The sequence below is a fragment of the Oryctolagus cuniculus genome, chromosome 1, assembly GCF_964237555.1.
Source record: "Oryctolagus cuniculus chromosome 1, mOryCun1.1, whole genome shotgun sequence".
NCBI classification, from domain to species: Eukaryota; Metazoa; Chordata; class Mammalia; order Lagomorpha; family Leporidae; genus Oryctolagus; species Oryctolagus cuniculus.
Window position 1 is genome coordinate 227,316,776 of NC_091432.1, and position 7,256 is coordinate 227,324,031.

Consider the following 7,256-nt stretch of genomic DNA (forward strand, 5'->3'; position numbering starts at 1 on the left):
GAGTACCAAGCTCCTATGGTGCTGTCTCTTGGTCACTGGGCTGCCCACAGGTGACTGCCTTTGTACAGGTGTGCACCTTAATCCAGTGAGCAAGGGGTGGGTCACGTGGTAGCATTTTTCTACAAGGGGGCTGTGGGTGAGGCAGCTCTTACAGCGTAATACATCTTTCTCCAACAGAGGTGGACAGGGAGCAGATGAGATTGTGGATGTGGATAGGCTTTGGAAAGAATAATGGACTGTGCTGGCACAAGACGACACACATTATTCATGATATTAACAAGGCTGTTGTTACGGAGAGCAGTGGAAGTTTTCCTTGTTGGTCAAGGGCAGTGGTAAGCAGTGGCCAAGGTCTTTGATGCCCACACCTTTGCCAGGGAAGTTGCTGGGACCCCCAGCCTCCCTCTCGTCATCAAGGTCACCTAGAATCGTCTGAGCCCGCTTCCCTGCTCTGGGGGCTCAGCATCTCTACCCCCCACCCCCAGAAAGCTCACAGAGCTCTTTGAGGCTCCCGCAGGTCCCCACGGGCTTTCTCTTTCGAGCTGGTGCTACTGGGGACTTGGCGCTTTCCAAAGGACTGGGGACCCAGCCTGCTGCTTCTCTAAGCCCTGCCCACAGCAAGCACAGAGGCTGTGGCTGCTCATGACCCTCCCACCACCCCAGTTCACGTGTTCCAGCCCTGGAGAGAGCGAGAAGGACTCTTCCTCTTTCATGCTTTGTTTATTTTTATCTTATTTGAAAAGCAGAGTGTGTGTGTGGGGGGGAGGGGGGGTTGTCTTCCATCCTCTGGGTCTCTCCACAAATGCCCATAACAGCCAGGACTGGACCGAGCCAAAGCCAGGAGCTAGGGACTCACTCTGGGTCTCCCTTGTGGGTGGCAGGGATCTGACAACTTGAACGAACATCAGTGTGTGCATTAGCTGAAAGCTGGATTGAAAGTACAGGAGCTGGGACTTGACCCAGGCACTCTTCTCTGGGATTCAGGCATCCCAAGCAGTGTCTTAACCACTGCACCAAATACCTGCTCCTCCTCTTCTTTCAAAGCCCTAAATCCCGGAGAAGGGAGCATGATTGATTCAGTGTGGCTCAGGGGCCACCCCTGAACACCCCAGGACAATCAGCTACAGCTGATGGGGGCGTGAGGGTCATTGAGTCAGCCCACAGGCACCAGCGATAGTGCCCTTATATCAGGGAAGCTGCCGCTAGGCCAGCCTCAGAGGGCTGGGGGCATGTTACAGGGACACGCTGTGCCGCTAACTTCATTTCTCCCACCTGGGCCCGTTCACTCCTCCTTAGGCAACCTGGCGGTCCCCCGCTCCCGGGAGGTCACCATATTGATGCTTAGCTTGGTGTGGACATAGCACATGACAGCCCAGAACCCCTGGACTCAAGCGATCCTCCAGCCTCAGCCTCCCGAGTAGCTGGGACTACACGTGCACACCACGGCACCCAGCTACTAGCTTCATTTATTTTTTTTTTTAAAGAAAGAGAGATAAAGAGTCAGAAAAGATCTATTTACTGGTTTACTTCCCAAGTGCCTGGAACAGCTGGGGCTGCCCCAGGCCAGAGCCTCAAGCTTAGACTCAATCCAGGTCTCCCACAAGGGTGGCAGGGACCCAGTACTTGAGCCACCATCTGCCACCTCCTAGGGTGCTCACTGACAAGAGCTGGGTTGGAAGTGGAGTTGCTGGGGCCCAAACCCAGAAATCTTGGTCTGGGGTGCAGGGGTCTTAGCCACTGCAGCAGGTGCCTGCCCCTGACTTCCTTCTTAGTTAAGTTTTTCCCATAAGGTAGAGCACATGGCCCCCATATCTCCAGGCTTGAGATGAACCCCCTGGAAGACAGCAGATCTCTCCCTACAAGTCAGCAAAAGTCCAGACCAAGTAAGTCCCCTCAGACCTGGGACCTGGCACTGGCTGGCTATGGCTCTTTGCTTTCGGTCTGGTGGGGGTGGGGGTTGGGAGGAAGAGAGAAAGAGGAAGGAAGGTCATAGCATTCACTTAGTATCTACCTTATGAGGTCACTGTTAGGCCCACTGCCACGTGGAACACATTCCAACCGCACCTGTTACCAAGGCGGCCCCATTCTGCCCAACAAAAGCCCCGTGTCTGACCTCTCCAAGCCCAAGACAGAGGATTCGGGCGAGGCTCTGAGGAAGCTGAGTTGTCCTGCCGAGGACAGAGGAGAGCTTGGGGCAGTGACCGAGCTGGCACCCGGCTCAGCGTCTCCCAGGGACTGCCTTGTGAAACCCTCACTACGACCCTGTTATCTCCAGCTTTTATTATCCTCATCTGCAGGCGACATTGAGGTTCAGAAAGGGTAGGAAACTCCCCTAGGATCACACAGCTGATAAGATGCAGAGCGGGAGCCCAGGGTCAGGCTACCTGGAAACAGGGCCCTTGCATTTGTCCATAGCGTCATTTTGCCTCTCAAGGAAAAGACATGCAAAAAAGAGGAGGAGAGCCAGAAGGCAGTGGGGGCTGTGGCAAGAAAATGTCCATGTCACCGTTCAGGGTTCGTGTGGAGCCGTGTGACCTGCAGCATCTGCAAGCCTCGCTCCGACTTCCCTGCTCCCTCCGCCTGCCTCACCCCTGCACACCCTCTGCAGGAGGGTTTGAGGGAAGTAGAAGGGGCTGCCTGAGCCGCACACCTCGGCTGGAGCTGTGTAAAACTGAAAGAGCAGGCCTGGGGCAGAGGCCCAATGCAGACACCGAATGCATGTAGCAGAAGCCACAGCTCCACGGCAGACGTGGGGCGGGGGGCGTGTAAAGACTCAAGGCATTCCAGAACTCTCCGAAGAATTGAGGAGAGTGATGCACTTCCAACGGGTGTGGAATATGAACTTGAACAGATTTTTTTTTTTTTTTTTTTTTTTGAAATAGCAAGGGAAGGCAGTTACACAGAGATGGTGTACTGAGACTTAAAGAGGCCTCCTACTCTGATAGACCGCTGCCCCTCTGTGTCCCATGCCTCCACCCTCAGGCTGGGGTCTGAGGTTCCAGGTTCTGTCTGGCACGGGGTGAGTCGATGACATTTGTAGGAAAGAGGCCCAGGAGGGACTTGGAGTTCTTGGACTTGTTTTCTGACCTACAGCACATTCTCTCGTCAGGCTGGGGTATGGGGGTGGGGGGCCAGGATGCTGGCTCTCAGATCGGGGGCTGGCCCTGCTGCCTTAGGTGGGAAGGATCCAGGGCTTGGCCTGGGGCTAAGTCTGCAGACAGGCCCCAACTGGCTCTGGCTCTAAGGGGAGGGGGGGGCAGGCAGCCAGGCAGCACTTGGCAGGAGCCAGGCAGCAGGAAGGAGGGAGCTGGTGGAGGCTGATGAGAAGAAGCTCTGCAGGACGGGGCCTGGAGGGGGAGGGCGGCGGCCAAGGCTGCAGGGGCAGGCGGCGGGCAGCAGGGAGGCAGGCTTGTGCGGCTGCCCACCTGGGCAGACTCAGGGGCTGCTGGGTCTCCCAGGGCAGCAGGCTTGGCGGGAGGCGGCCGGGAGCGGGCTGGCAGTGGCAGGGCGCACAGGCCTGCCCCATGCTTGTCCCCCCTTTCCTACACCTGCTTCCTCCCGGTCTCTGCTGTCCCCCGAGGCTTCCGCCTCACGGCCTGCAGCCTCACCTCTACCCGGTGACCCCCAAATTGTCTCTTAGGAGGCCCCTGACCTTCCATCTCCCATGTACCACCGCCCCCTCAAATTCAGAGGGTGCCAACTGAACCCTCGCTGCGGCCCCAGGCATGGGGGGAGAGGGACAAGAGGCCAGGGGGAGAGCGCCATCTCAGGGCCCTGGCCCCCACCAGAGCCATGCTTCCCAGGAGCCCCACTGCACCCACGGCCCTGTCCCCAGGGTGGCCGTGTCCCCAGGCCTCACACCCTTGCCCTCTTGCCTTTCCAGTCATGCTCCCCCTCTCCCTCCCACCTGGTGGGAGGGCAGCCTGAGGCTCATGGGCCAAGCCTGGCAGAGCCTGGCTCCGGGCTGGGGGCTAAAACCAAGAACACTGTGACCCGCGATGCCCACGGAACTCTGACTCCCGTAGCTGAAGCTCCCCCAGGACCTCGCAGGGAAGGGTGAGTGGAAAGACAGTGTGAGACCTTCCTGTACGCCCCTCAGGTCACCAGCCCCCACCCCAGGAGAGCCTGTGCCCTCCTCAATCCTTAAAGTCACTCCCCGGCAGGGTCCAGCCTGCTCGCGCTCCAGCAGAAGCAGCGTCTGCCACCCTTCGGCCTTGCTGGATGACGACTCTAACACAGTTTGGTTTTTCTAATAGACTGGGCTCTGGGAACCCCTCGCCCTGGCTGGGGCACGCCGAGGGTGGGGACGGGTCACGAGCCTTCAGTGGGACCTTGGTCTGGTCTCTGACATTTGTGTTGATTAAAAACAAAAAAACAAAAAAACACTCTGCTTAAACCTGGTTGTTTTAAAACTGGGGGCTCTGATTTGATTCAAAATTTTCTTCCTCTGCCAAGCAAGCTAGGTTGGGAGCTACAGGAGGCTGAAGTGTGAGTGTGCGTGTGTGAGAGATAGAGAGAAAAGGAGAAAGGACTGGGGGACCACGTGGTGTCTCATCACACACACACTCACCCCTTGTCCAGTCTCAGCCCAGGGTTGGAGAGAATAAAGAGGGAAGCAGCTGCCCCCCCACCCACATCTGACTGCGGGCAGTGGTTCCCTTTCTCCGCACCCTGGCTCTGATGGACTCAGCCCAAAGCCTGGTGGTCGTAGGTGGAGACCCCTGAAGGCCCCACGGCCCAGGGACTCATTCCTGGCCCCTCTCCCAGGCTCTGGGGATCCATCCCTGGAAGACGTGATATCTTCCAGTTCACCCTCGACTGGCCCCTCAGCCGTGGACTCCCACTGAGACAGTGCCCGTGAGTCTGGGGCCCCCACCCTGGCCTTGGCACCTCCCAGGAGCCGAGCCTGATGGGCCTTTCCCTGGCACCCGTCTGGTGGCCCTGAGGCAGGGGCCAGCCTTTGGCAGGCAGACATCCAACCAGCGAATGCCATGTCCCTCTCTCCTTCTTGTGGTCACCCCCAAACGTGACAGACAGCACTCCTGGCCTCCCATTTCTCGGCTTTGGGGGAAGGGGACCAGGGCAGGTCCCTCCCCTTCTCTGCAGAGTCCTGAGTTTCTCCAGCCTGCTAGATCTCTCCTGGTGAAACCCAACAAACCAGTTTTGTTTCTCTCCCCCTGGGGGCAGAATCTAGGGTGGCCTTCACTGTGCAGTGACCTCTGGGGCTGGAGATTCCTATCAGGACCTCCCACCAAGCGGCTACACCCAGGAGCCGGAAACCTAGGAGGAAACCCAGAAGCAGGGTCACCAGACCCAATATGGGCTCCAGGCTCACGTTCAGGGCCCAGGTATCAGCACTGCCCTCGCTGGTTTCCCTGGCCCAGTTCCTTCCTTCCACCGGAACTGCTCCCCCTCATATCTTCATATCCCTATCGTGTGGAGAACACGTCAACTCCTTACTCCCAAATTCTAGCCATCTTTCAATCTGACCTCCAACCTCATCTCCAGCCAGGTGCACACCTGTACCCATGGCTTAGTCCCAATCGCAGGTAGCGACTGCCCCTACCCTCAGCACTGTACTGAGGACTGTGAGGTTGTATCAGGGCCCAGTGGGAAGGAGAGTGCTGTGATCAATTAGTGATGTCTGCTGTGGATGCAGAGGTGGCAGAACAGCAAGATTTTTGCACCTTGAACTTGTTGTATCAAACTACCCATATTTTTCCACCTGGAGTTCCCCCTGGAATCTCCCCGACTCCACTTTCAGGACTGGGACATGTACCAGATTACTGTCACTGTAAATGCCACACTTGTCCCTGAACACATACTTATATAGACACTGTCACCCCTGCCAAGACTCCTTTCTACCTGTCTTTTGTTTGTCAAATCTCTCCTTTTTCCTTCCTTCTAATGAGCTGGGGTGGCCACACATCTCAGTTTGCCTGAACTTGCACGGTGGTGCTAGCATAATTAATAATTAACCATCATTATTAATAGCACCCTCTTCACTTTCATACATGTCCCAGTGTGCACTGTGAATCATCTTCGCTCACCCAGACGCCAGCAGTCATGATTGCTGTAGGCCCTTGTGTCATTTTTTAGGTCTGTCTGACCAGCACCCAGCCCAGTGTCTGGCACAGATTGGGATCATCAGAGGGGAGGAGAATTAAACAGGCAAGAAGCAGGAGGAAAAGCAGACAGAGGGGTGAAGTAGGGAGAGCTGGTGCTAGGTCGCATGTGGAACAGCCTCTAGCTCCCTCGGAGAGAAACCAGGGGTCCCAACCAGGTCCACACGCAGGTCTCCACCAGGAGTCGACGCAACAGAACTAATCCATGGAGGACACTAGGAGTGAGGAAGAGCCAGTCCCTGCTAGCTGGTGCTGTAGCAAAGTAAGAATTCTAAAAATACCGCCGACCACCCAAGAGGAAGTTGGCACAGCCAGGGGCTTGCCTAGGTTTGGTGTTGGTAGCACGCTACCTGCTCTCCTTGCCGGGCTTAGAGAGGGTCCCAGCCACAGTCCCGAAGCCTCAGCATCTCCACACTTGCAGTTCTCACCGCCTGGAGTGGGCCTTCCTCCAGCAAACTCCTCTCCCCAGAAGTCTCAGGGACCTCCGATCAGCCAGCTGCAGGGGTCAGCCCCGCCCCCAGCACAGATCATGGGTAGACGGCCCCTCCAGTCGTGGCCCCTCCACAGCCCTGCCACTGCGTCTTCCATCATCTACTGACCTCCCTCACAGGACTCTGAGAGGTGAGAGCAAGGGTTGGGAATCAGACGGCTGGGCTTGAATCCTGCCCCATCGTTCACACGGACCGCCTGACCTTGTACTATGGTAGTCCACCTGCTACCTGTAACTTCACTCTCCGCAGTTAACTATGGTCTAATACGATGAAATGGAAAGTTCCAGAAATAAACAATCACGCACTGTTCTGAGTGGCGCAATGAAATCCCACGCTACTGTTCCGTCCTACTTTGTCTGCCAGGGACTTGAATCACCCCTTTGTCCGGGGGCACCGGTGCCCTGTGTGTTACCTGCCCGCGGAAGCTCCAGGAACTCGTATTGACAGAACAATGGCCCTAGAGCACAAGAGGAGCGGGGGCCGGCAATTTTATTACAGTCTGTTGTTGTAATTGTTCCATTTTATGATAAGTTACTATTAATCACTCTCTCACTGTGTCTTGTTTATAAATTGAACTTTATCACAGATATGCATGTATAGGAAAAATACGGCATATCTAGGTTTCAGGTATCCACTGGGGGCT

General features: G+C 56.4%; 1 long non-coding RNA gene across 1 annotated transcript; it reads left to right on the forward strand.

Annotated features, from left to right (window-relative positions):
* Positions 1–2,077: 2,077 nt before the first annotated feature.
* LOC127484835 (uncharacterized) lies at positions 2,078–4,340 on the forward strand. The gene is made up of 3 exons (XR_007912003.2): positions 2,078–3,016; positions 3,881–4,053; positions 4,161–4,340. It is a non-coding gene; the product is annotated as an uncharacterized lncRNA (long non-coding RNA).
* The last annotated feature ends 2,916 nt before the right edge of the window (positions 4,341–7,256 follow it).